Below are 12,500 nucleotides of genomic sequence, written 5' to 3' on the forward strand. Positions count from 1 at the left end.
AGGCACGCATGAAAGACGAGCGAAAAACGATGAATTTGCCTTCCAAGCCCAGTCAACCACTTATGATGACTTCGCCCTTACCCACCTGTGCTGGAGCCTCTCCTTCCCCTCTCCCTATCGGTCGAGTTCAATTACATCTCGCTCGGTAAAGCGGCTGAGATTACCTCATTCACCCCTTTCTGTAGGTCAGGATCAACAGGATTGGTTGGGTGGCTGGAAGCTGACGGATCCGCTCGAAAGAAGAACGCAACGAATTGAATGATGAATGATCAGGAAGGGCTGGACCTCTCTTGGTTGACCGAGGGCTCTACTTCTCTTCCCGAGCTCATGGACTCTGTTTATGGAGGGTACTGAGCGAATCGACTACACAGAACAATCAAGCCCGAATTCCCCTGGATGGAAGGGAAGAATGTGGACAGATGGAACCAAAGAGGAGCTCTCCCTGCTTAGCGCGGGCTACATTGGACCCCTACCCCTAGATCATGAAGAAGGTGTCCCCTACACCGGACCGGAATCTCCCTCCCGATTGGGAACCACAAAAGTGATTATCAATGGCTGGTTGAGCTCAAGCTCTTGCTTCTTGGTCACCACAGAAGCAGAACCAAAGCGAGCAGGGCCCACACCTTAGTTGTTCTATACCTTGCAGGAGAAGGGTTCACCATTCGGGGATTAAGTGGAATATTAGCCCGGAAATGCGACTCTAACAGCTAGGTTTCGAGAGGGCTATATCGATCTCGGAAACAGGGGAAGAAAGGGAGGAAGGAATGAGATTCTTTATAGCCCTTTCCAGACCTTATGTAATTTCCTTCGGTTGGGTTAGCTTTTTGGTAGGAAAGGCGGTAGTAGAGTTGCGTCAGGTCCTTCGCCTGACTCTACTGTTTGTTTTCCAGGCGGGGATGCCCATTGTTCCCTGCTCTAACTCCTCCGATTTCCCTTTGCTTTCTTTATTACTTATCGCACGTGCCCAGTCTCAACGTCACTCTTCCCAAACCAAAACAGCCTTTCCCAGATCTATGAAAGGTGAAACGTTGAAGGTCCACAACAGGTAACATAAATGAACAAGTTGATTTTGTATTCGAGCAGCTGAGGGCCGGAGCTCGTATGGATACATTACTTCATTGTTCTATGTTCTATGAGGCCTTGCACTAAGCACATACTCGGAGAGGGTCGCGAAGTGTAAAGATCCGGTCTTTGACAACCGTCGTAAGAACAACAAAATCGATTGTGTCTTCGACACTATAACTATAGGCGGGACCAGTTGTAGGATGATCGCCGAGTGGCGTTCTGCTCGATTAGGCGAATGCGAGTGAGGGATAAGCTTTCCCCGTTCGCTAGGAGGGAAACTCGGGAAGAGTTCAGGCAGAAATAGATGGTGAAAACCCCTTTGGAAACTATTAGTCAAGCGTGCCATATATATTGAGGGACTCCATATCATTCATTATTAAAGCGAAAGCGACAACGTAACCTTAATGAAAATCGATAAACGGGAATGCTTTTCCTAATAATGAGCAATGCTGGTAACAGCAAATGGTTCCTAACCTCATCAAAATCTGAGTATGGCATATCCGACGAGACGGCAACACGCTTGGACAAGTAACGCGATGAACCGTACCTGTATCTCTAGGCGCTATGATGTCTTATTATGTGGATCATGTCTTCCTTTTCGGGTTCCAAACCTCCCCCTTCTCTAATAGGGGAAAGTACAGACCCACGCCTAGGGATATACAAGCGCCATTCTTCAGATGGATCGCTGTTCGATAGTTATTGTAGCCGGGATAAGCAGGCACGAACTTCCGTATAGCGCCCTAGTTTGTTAGTACAAGTAGCTAAGAGGGCTGGGAAGTACGACTTGCGTCAAACTTGTGAAAGAATACTTGCAGCGCACCTGCTGAACAAGGCTCCTTGAAAGTCTTTCGGGGATTACCAGTTCCGGAGGGACCCACCATTGTACTTCTAGGGGAGGGTCTAACATAGCGGAAGGCCACGGCTTTTGTGAGTGTTCCGCACAATACGGTACGGTATGCCACCAGCATAAATGAGGCACACAAGAGACACTGGCGCGATCTCGATTTAATGCCAGCCTGGAAGTGATTCGCTAAGTCGGGTAGCGGCCGCCTATTGTAGAATCGTCGATAACCTGGCTGCCACTATCATGTGTGTAAAGATTGACTGTATAGGCATACTGGAAACCGTTTGGCAAGTCAAGGGACCCTGAAATCCGCTCCTTAGCTATAACGTTCCAGAGTCATGCAGAACAGACACTAACCGTCCGAACATTACTTTACTATTAATTAATTGGACCTTCAAGGAACGAATAGAGTACAAAAACGAAAGATTCGAGTAACCCTCCGAGCTAGGGATATTAATAAAGGCCGTAGCAAGGAGACTTTAACAGACCCGTTAGAGTAAAGCCTCAACTTTCATAATGTTCGCTTCAGTAGGATAAAACAGCAATCCCAAGACTAGCTTTCCCGGACAATGTATATTGTGAAATGGTGGTGCTATAACAAATCCAGAGTACCGCTCCGTGGGCTTGCGGTTGCCGCACAAAGAAAGCAGGTCACCTTAACCAGTCATACCCATTTATGGAGATTCAGGATCTGAAGCTCAAATTAAAGCCATGAAACAAGTAGCTACTCCTACTGCAATTGCAATTGGGGGCTTCTTTTAAGCCAGCCCACCAAAGAATTCCACCTCGACTCCCCTCTACCAGAGAATCCATTCATTCCGGGCACCTTCAGTAGCAGCAGGAATGGGAAAGACAAATAACCAGCCAACTATGTATGCCTTCCTCTCATCTTCCTTATGGAATGGGCTCCTCCTTAGAATTAACGAGATCGTTAGTCTTGGATGAATCTTCTTGAAACGGGTCGATCAACCCTAGAGGACTCGATGGCTTAACAGTCCAGTGAATAAGCTGATTCAGAGAGATAACCCGGGCTTTAGACACTCGCCCTACTTCTAAATCTCGATAGAAAAGGTTGGGGAGTGCCAGATGCGGAAGCAGTTCCAGTCCCAGCTGCTGAGGTGGCGTAGTGACAGGTGAGAACAATAACAACAGAAGCAGCGGAAGCCAGTAGTATATTCGGTTGTTTGCGGTGGAATAGATTCAAGCGTCCGGGCCAGTAGATCCAGAGCAAATAGGCGTTGACTTAGTTGCTTTTGCAGTGGATTCTAATCCCGATGTTGATCCGACGCAACTTACCGGTGATAGTCGCAGCACCAGGAGCTTTCAAGGGAGGCAGACATGTATATCTCGATAGTAGCCGATAGTGGCATACCTTCCGGATCGAGGGTCCCCCCGGTAAACACCATACAGGCAAAATACCAGCGGGGGGAGGAGGCCCTTCTCACTTAAGCTCAAGCATTTACTCGTCTTGGGGCTAACGTGGGATCTGCTCAAGGACCTACCTACCGGTTTAGGTAAATATCTAATGCGCTCCCTGACGGGAGAGGTCCTTTTTTGAGGAGAAACTATGCGCTTTTCAAAAATGGTCGGAAGAACGGGTTTCCAAATTCATTAATATTCATATATATATTATATAATATATATTACCGGTGGTTTTTATGCAAAAAAGACAAAACGGAATTGGATTTCCACTCATAAGGAAGGAAGGTTAGATACCTTTGACAGGGTTGTCTTTTTGGTTGAAATGGGATGGTGTTCAAACTCCCGAAATGCAGTCTAGACAGCGGGCCCTCCCCTTTCTGACTGGACTGACTCTCAGGGTCAATCTCCTCCGGAGCATGCTGCACAGCCACTCATTCGTCCTGACCAAATAGTCGAATCTATCTCTCAGCGATTGATTCTTTTCTCCACTAATAACCCCTTCCCAACCAGCCCGCCCGATCGATTTTGTAAGATCGGCTAATTCAAAGGGGTTAATCTGGTCCGAAGTTGTCGGAACGAATCGTTTGCTTTATCGAACAAAGCTTTATTAGGGGGTCTTGGTTGGCCCCCTATTTTCAACCATTACAGCTGGCGTCGACCAGCTTTGCGATACGGACGGACACAAAAAAGAACGCTGGCAGCGGAAATGCAAAAGAGAAGAGCAAAGATTCCCGACCCAGAGCATGTTATTGACTCAACCACAAATCTGTTGAATGAAGGTAGCTTGCTTACTCTCAGCCGCTAGTTAGAAGGAAATCCGTTGACTTCGTTTATGCCCTTATGCAGTAAAGAAAGCAAGTGAGGCGGGCTAAGCTTCCATTCGAAGTAAGGTAAGAGGATTCGAGCACCATCTTCAACTCTTCTCGGGATCCGGTGTTTTTCGAGAAAAGGTCCGATCCATTAATATCATGATTGGGTCGACCAGGCCAGATCATGAGTGAAATATCATGATCGGGTCGACCAGGCCAGATCATGAGTGAATAGAAAATCGAAAACGTACATAGCAGTCCCAGCTGAAATACTTGGAATAATTCTACCACTTCTACTAGGAGTAGCCTTTTTAGTGCTAGCTGAACGTAAAGTAATGGCTTTTGTGCAACGTCGAAAGGGTCCTGATGTAGTGGGATCGTTCGGATTGTTACAACCTCTAGCAGATGGTTTGAAATTGATTCTAAAAGAACCTCTTTCACCAAGTAGTGCAAATTTCTCCCTTTTTAGAATGGCTCCAGTGGCTACATTTATGTTAAGTCTGGTCGCTCGGGCCGTTGTACCTTTTGATTATGGTATGGTATTGTCAGATCCGAACATAGGGCTACTTTATTTGTTTGCCATATCTTCGCTAGGTGTTTATGGAATTATTATAGCGGGTTGGTCTAGTAATTAGGGGGCGGCCGTTCGGTCGCCTATGATACTAGGACCAATAGGTCAAAAATGGGTTTGTGCCGCAGGTGTTGAACGATCTACTCTACACAGGTGTGGGCTTACAGGGCTAGGGCTCATAAACCCTTTCTTTCATTCATCAATAGGGCCCTGGTCGGTCACTTTTCCGGGCCGGGATCGATAAGTGGAAGTCATAAAAAAGAGATCTTTCTCTTCGTACCTCAGATCAAGAGGAAGGGTATTAAGCTGGCCTATATATAAATATATATTATATATAAAAAGATTCGCTGTCTTTTAACCGTCTGTTCTTCTTTGTCAACGCTACGTTGGACCTAAAGGAAAAGGCGCTACTTAGCCCTACATTAGTAGAAGTAAGCGGCTGAGTTAGCCTAGCCTACCCTACTAATGTATTGTATAGTAGGGTATAGTAGGCGAGCGAGTTAGCGAAGACGCTTAGGCTAATAGATAAGAGAGCGTCGGTGCGTAGCCTTCATTCTACTACGCTACGCAAAGGTTACGAAGTCACTTAGCTCGACGTTAGGAGAGTCAAGTCAAGGGGGAACGCCATACCTACATAGAAGAACCGCTGTTCGTTGACTTTCTAAGGTCTAACCTTTCGCTCCCCTACTGAAAAGGAGCAAAGCAGCTTCGCACCACTGATAGACTACTTAAGATTCAATTCAAAAGGTCCTACTTAGTTTCGTAAGCCTTTGTCATTGTCAGTCAACTAAGTAGGGCCTGAGGCCCCCTGCGAATCCGTAAATCTCAGGAGCATGCCGCAACAAAAGGATGGTCCCCTATGCATTTCATTCTTTCCGGAAGGGAAAAAAAAAGAAGTACCCCCATCATGGTGAACCTCTCCTTGTGATCGGGATGAGGTAGATGCCTCCCAGCCGGGGGGCGGATCGAATCGGAGTTTCCTTAGGTAGCCACCGACCAACAGTTATCCTTAAACTTCCGTGCTTGGTGGAGAAGAAGCGAACAAAGGTACGCTCGCTTCCTGTCTTGTTCTCTGCTGCGAACTGGGATCGCTCGCCAGCTAGGTCAGATTGGAGCAACCTTTTATGAGAACATATTACCCTTATTCGGGGACAAGGGGCGGAACGACCTCTCGATCTACTTACAGCTGCCCAGGAAGAAAAACGTCGTCTAGGCGTTCCCTGTTGCTCCGATCTCCCCTACGCCTAGGGCGTTGTCTGGGCCAAGAGCCATAGTTAGTTGCTGTTTCCATTTGCTTGTTTTTTTTTCTTGTTGTTGATACCGGCAAGACCCAGCCAGATGATGTCTGCTGGTTGGTAGTGAGAGGACTCTTAGTACCTGCATACCCAAAAGGGGGCGCTGATTAAAAAACAAGAATTTGATTTTTTTTCTTGCTCTCCCTTAGCAGCGGGGAAGGAGTCCATCTATCTGCCTAGCTTTGGTAGATTTCCTCCAACGCAATCCACAGAAATTCAAGGAATCCCTTGGTGGATAAGTCCGACGGTGCGGAATTGAGTTTCTCGTCCGGTGGATCTGATCTATAGTTAGGGGGCAATACATACCAAAAGGTTCGAAGAAGGAACGCGCATAAGAGTATATAACCAACCCACCCTTGTGTATAACCTATTCACATTAGTGAAGCGGGGCATAAGGGAAGTGCACGTTTGTGAGACCTTAGTCGGGATGCATAGGGAAGTCAACCTACGAGCACGGAAGAGCGTGGTACCGCAGCCCCTCTCTAAGTAAAGGTCAAGTCTCTCTTTCAGCTAGAATGTAAGGAAATTGAAAGAAGCGCGGAAAAGGGTCAAACGCGGTTGCTAGCATCGAAGAGAGCCGACAAGGAATTCCATTAATAACTGGCCGTTTTGATTCTTTGGAACAACTCGATGAATTTAGTAGATCTTTTTAGGAGGACCAAATGACTCTCGATAAAACTTATCCTATTTTTACAGTGCGATGGTTGGCGGTTCACGGACTAGCTGTACCTACCGTTTCTTTTTTAGGGTCAATATCAGCAATGCAGTTCATCCAACGATAAACCTAATCCGAATGAGAGAGCTATGACACAATCAAATCCGAACGAACAAAATGTTGAATTGAATCGTACCAGTCTTTACTGGGGGTTATTACTCATTTTTGTACTTGCTGTTTTATTTTCAAATTATTTCTGAAATGAAATCAAAGAAAATACTAAATAATAGTACGAATTATCTTATCCCATTCGGAAGGATATCATCTCATAATTATCTATGACTGTTTCTGTCTCTAGCACGACCACTTGATGAAATGGGGAGGGAAGTGGGACAAATGGCCGAGACTACTGGAAGGATTCCTCTTTGGATAATAGGTACTGTAACTGGTATTCCTGTGATCGGTTTAGTCGGTATTTTCTTTTATGGTTCATATTCCGGCTTAGGTTCATCTCTGTAATAATCGGATGAACTGAGTTGTAGACATGAAAGCGTAAGAACTCAACAGGATCCCCCTCGAATCAGAAAAAAAGGTTCTGATAAACCGGGAAAAATTGAAACCAAGAATAGGGATCAAGAATAATTAATTATTTGATTATTTCGACACCCCCCTCTCATTCCCCCTTTTTCCATAAAGAAGCCCCGCTCCCTAAAGCGAAAGAAAGGGCCCCTCTCTGATAAGGAAACGAAATAATCTCAATTTGATGACAAATCCGGTCCTCTTGGTTTTCTCAATTTCTATATTTCGTGCTCTCTCTCGTAAGTATGGCTCGAGGATTCTACCACTGTGTTCTCTATTGCGATATTTCTTGATCTTTCTACTACTACGCCCTGTCTTATCTTATTTTGGGACCGCGGATTTCTTGACTTTCTTTCTGGGGACCTTCTCTTTTTCGGGATCGTCGGGATGGATAGCTGGTCATGGTAACCAAGGCGACACCTCTTCTGAGTGGTTTACTTATACAGAAGATTTTTCTTATACAGAAGAAGAATCGGCCAGTTCCGGGCGTAGTAGAAGTACCTCGTCGGTCAATCAACCGGAACAAGCTGGGCCTTCCAATGCCGTACCCGCCCCCCAACCCGCCGCTGCCCCAGCAGCTCAACAACGGAATCACCTGGATCAACCAAATGGTGAAGGTGGGAATCCATTGGATGCTGAAAGGGAGGCTAGGGCACAAGAAGAGGACGCCCGCATCTATGCCGCGATTGAGGCTATCACGAACGCCTGCGAGAATGAGGAGGCGACCATGGTACGCCGAGCCCACAGGATCTTGCATGAGCGTGGGCTCAGGCTCGAAGATCCGGAGGATGTCAAGCGTGCTCTCCAGTTGGCTCTCCATGACGACTGGGAGCACGATATCGATGACCGTCTGCGGCATTTCCGTGTGCTCAGACGCGACTTCGGAACATCGCGCTGTTCTCGATGGAATATTTTCATTGATGAGCTCAGGGGCTTGGGAAACCCGCAGGTCAACCCCCGACATTATATCGACTAGAAGTAGAAGACGGCCTCTCTCGGGAAACATGGCCTAATTTCTCTTCTTTTTTCGGGGGCCCAGAACGCTAAAAGGTGGGGGAGAAGCAAGCCGAACCTCTGATCGACCTGGAAACATCACAAATTCTCGGCGTCGAGAGAGATTTGAGATTCCGTAAGTAACTCAGCGAGTGCTTTCTAAGAAGGGCTTGACTTGGAAGAAGAAAATGAAATACGAACAACCGCGCTGGTCGTAATAGATCGACTTTCATGCTAGTTCTTGCTCCAGCATGAAAGTTCCATTTCAGGGAAGGACGACGTACCATGATACTTTCCGTTTTGTCGAGCCCAGCTTTGGTCTCTGGTTTGATGGTTGTACGTGCTAAAAATCCGGTACATTCCGTTTTGTTTCCCATCCCAGTCTTTCGCAACACTTCAGGTTTACTTCTTTTGTTAGGTCTCGACTTCTTCGCTATGATCTTCCCAGTAGTTCATATAGGAGCTATAGCCGTTTCATTCCTATTCGTTGTTATGATGTTCCATATTCAAATAGCGGAGATTCACGAAGAAGTCTTGCGCTATTTACCAGTGAGTGGTATTATTGGACTGATCTTTTGGTGGGAAATGTTCTTCATTTTAGATAATGAAACCATTCCATTACTACCAACCCAAAGAAATACGACCTCTCTTAGATATACGGTTTATGCCGGAAAGGTACGAAGTTGGACTAATTTGGAAACATTGGGCAATTTACTTTATACCTACTATTCCGTCTGGTTTTTGGTTTCTAGTCTGATTTTATTAGTAGCCATGATTGGGGCTATAGTACTGACTATGCATAGGACTACTAAGGTGAAAAGACAGGATGTATTCCGACGAAATGCTATTGATTTTAGGAGGACTATAATGAGGAGGACGACAGACCCACTCACGATCTACTAAAGGGCAAGTAGCTTGATTGGTTCGAATCCAAGTCGTGAGATGGCAGTGACGGTGAGGAAAAGGCGTAGGTTGGCCTGGCTTTGGCTTGCTCTGGTCATTATGGCGATTGATGATCCCAGTGCAAACAATAAGTCAGAGTCCCTTAAAAAACTCCCAGTGTATAAAGGAACGTTCGGGCCCCCCAGTCGTCGCAGGGGTCCCTCACTCGGGTATCAGGACGAGAAAGGATATAACGGTGCATTGAAAGATCCAACAGTCAAAAGGGAAACAGAAGGTGAAATAGTAGGTTTAGAAGCAGGAAACTCCTGAAGCTGAAAGCAATCTCTTTTCTCTTGTTACCACGCCATTATAGAATGAGACGAGCCCTTATGCCGCCTAAGATGAAGTTGCAATCCGATTGAGAAGAAGGTATTCATAGATGGGACTTTCCGGTCATATGAAATAGCATATGATAAGCTTGGTCTTTCTTCCCGTACTGATACAGTATTGAAAGCTAGGAAGTCTAATGCATTGGCCTAACCTTATACCAGGGATTCCATTCCATATACCCCGGATGCCAAGTCCCGTAACTTGCTCTGCTCCCCATCGAAAGAGACTGCGCTAGGAAATAGAGTAGGCTCCGACCTAAGATATGGTAGTAAAGTCAGTCTAAAGCCTTTGATGAATGGCAAGAACGTCCGCTTATCTTGATGCTATAGATGGTCTAGCTAGAGATGCTAAAGTCTCTTCCTCATCACTCATCAATTGCATCCTTCTCATTGCCTAAGGCGGCAAAGATCGAAGATGATCCGAAGTAGGAAAGAAAGACCGAGCAAGTAGTATTGACTTAGACGGCCTACCTTCATACAAAGACTGATAGCTTTCGGGGAATGACTTATTTGATCTCTTCTATGCTGAGAATCATCTGTGAATCCCCATTTTGATTGACGAGATGCGGGTTTTGTCTTTTTTCTACCCGCCTTTATTGGTATGGGTCACCCACTTAATGTAATAAACAACTTGATTTATGTTCATCTCATACTCGCAGACAGAGGAATTTACATATATAAAGAAGATCCGACTCTGAGATTGTTCGGGAGACATGGTAAACGCCCGGAGGTACGGTACGTAGTATTGATTTGGAATGGAATGTTCGAAGGCGAAGGTGCGTTAGCTGTCTGGTTGTCTGATACGTAAGTATCCGCCCAAGTGTCACAGTTCACATGTTGCCTGTAAGTGAATGCGGGACAGCTAGGGGTAAAGCACTACTGGTACTGGAGTTCAGGTAACAGCTTAGCTATAGTAGCGCGTAACAACTATAGTAGCTAAAGAGTGCTGTCATAGTTTAGTTACATTCTCTTACAACCTGCGTTTGAATGTATATAGTCTATAGAACTCAAGCTAGCGAGTGAATGTTGCGGAACGACAACAGAACGATAGCTATCGCTAGCAAGCTAGTCACTGTGCTGTTCAACATGCCGAGAAGTTCCTACCAAGTGTCACGTGATCGACCCGCTATCGCTAATTCAATTGAATTCCATAGGCCGCTATCGCTATGAAAGACTATCATTCACAAGCGGAAAGTCATTCAATGCATTCATTCACTGTAACTATGGTAGAGAAGATAGCTGTAAACGCCTCTGCTCTTGTTAAGCTGGTCTTTCATCTCTGTGCTATAAATGAGCAATGCCCGGACCTGGCTCAAGGATAGAGAAAGAGAACAGATAGGCTCTTCCCTCTGTTGTCACAAAGATTTTTGACTCAGCCGGGAGTGAACGAGATTCTGATTCAAGTTTCGTCAGTCAGTATCAGTAGCTAGGACTGGTAGCATGCTTAGAGGAATAAGCGATGCCATTGAATCTGTTAGAGGAAGGCTAGAAGAGAGTAGCTCATGCCCGGCAAAGTCCGATCGATCTGATTTGACTATTCTATAACATTCCATTTTGAAAAGTTCTGTTAGGTTCTTAGTAGCAGTCGGCGACTTTACTTCACATAGCTTTTCGTCTCCTTGATAGCTGGAAGTTCTCCAAAAGTATGAAAAGCTGGAGGACTTTGTACCATCCATTCCAGTGTGGTTGAATTCTGTTCAACAGCCCAAGGACTTGGAGCACATCTTTTGTTATTTCCACTGCTTGAAGTGATTGTTACGACCACGAAGAAACGACGAATCCCAACTACGGATATATAAGAGCCAAAACTGCTAAGGGCATTCCATCCAGCGTAAGCATCTGGATAATCAGGAATGCGACGTGGCATACCCGAAAGCCCTAAGAAATGCATGGGAAAGAGGGTCGGATTAACCCCGAAAAAAGTGATCCAAAAATGGATTTGACCTAAAGTTTCAGGGTATGTCCGACCAAAGATTTTACCCACCCAATAGTGAAATCCTGCAAATAAAGCAAAAACGGCTCCCATAGAAAGTACATAATGGAAATGTGCAACCACATAATAAGTATCATGTAGAGCAATGTCTAGCCCTGAATTTGCCGGGACTATTCCAGTGAGTCCTCCTATGGTGAACAAAAAGATGGACCCTACAGCAAATAACATGGGTGTTTTGTATTGTATCGAACCCCCCCACATGGTAGCGATCCAACTAAAGATTTTGATTCCAGTGGGGACTGCTATGATCATGGTAGCAGCGGTGAAGTAGGCACGGGTATCAACGTCTAAGCCCACAGTAAACATATGATGAGCCCAAACAAGAAATCCAAGAACACCTATACTGATCATGGCATAAACCATGCCTAGATACCCGAAAACCGGTTTACCCGAAAAAGTCGAAACGATATGACTTATGATACCGGATCCAGGCAGAATTAGGATGTAAACTTCAGGGTGCTTCTCTCTTCTACTAATATAAGCGGATGAATAGAAGAAAGGTGGACTATATCATCAACTTATTCCATTTGTCTAGGAAAGCTAGCCATGCTTTATGGTGAAGACTGTCAGGTTTAAATGCGAAAAGGTTATCTTACTCTTATTCTTATAGTTCCATTCGAGTTGCCCTTGTTTGTTGTGTTGTCGGTCTAGATAAGGCGGTCCCTTGCAGCCCTTGGGAATGACCTTGGGGCTAGTGGAATATCAGCAGTTCCAGCATAATCCTAATCAGACTCTTGCTCGTACCTAATCACTGCTGAAACCCAATTTATTCAATTCTATTGGTTTAAGGAAGGAAACTGGCTTAAACCCGACTACAGAGCCTATATAGATATAGATAGGGATATACCTGTGAACCAAAGCGCGGATTTCTTCTTTCCGTTTGAGTCATATTCCACTTTGTCGGCATAAGGACTGCCTACGGTTAGCTCTGAAACTCCTGGCTCTGACAATCTCAAAAGAGGAAGGACTCGCAAGCAGCAGTAACTCCGGGACACTTGCTGGG

Source organism: Benincasa hispida, chromosome 9 (assembly GCF_027475165.1).
Source record: "Benincasa hispida cultivar pf3 chromosome 9, pf3_genome.v1.1, whole genome shotgun sequence".
In the NCBI taxonomy this organism is placed as follows: Eukaryota; Viridiplantae; Streptophyta; class Magnoliopsida; order Cucurbitales; family Cucurbitaceae; genus Benincasa; species Benincasa hispida.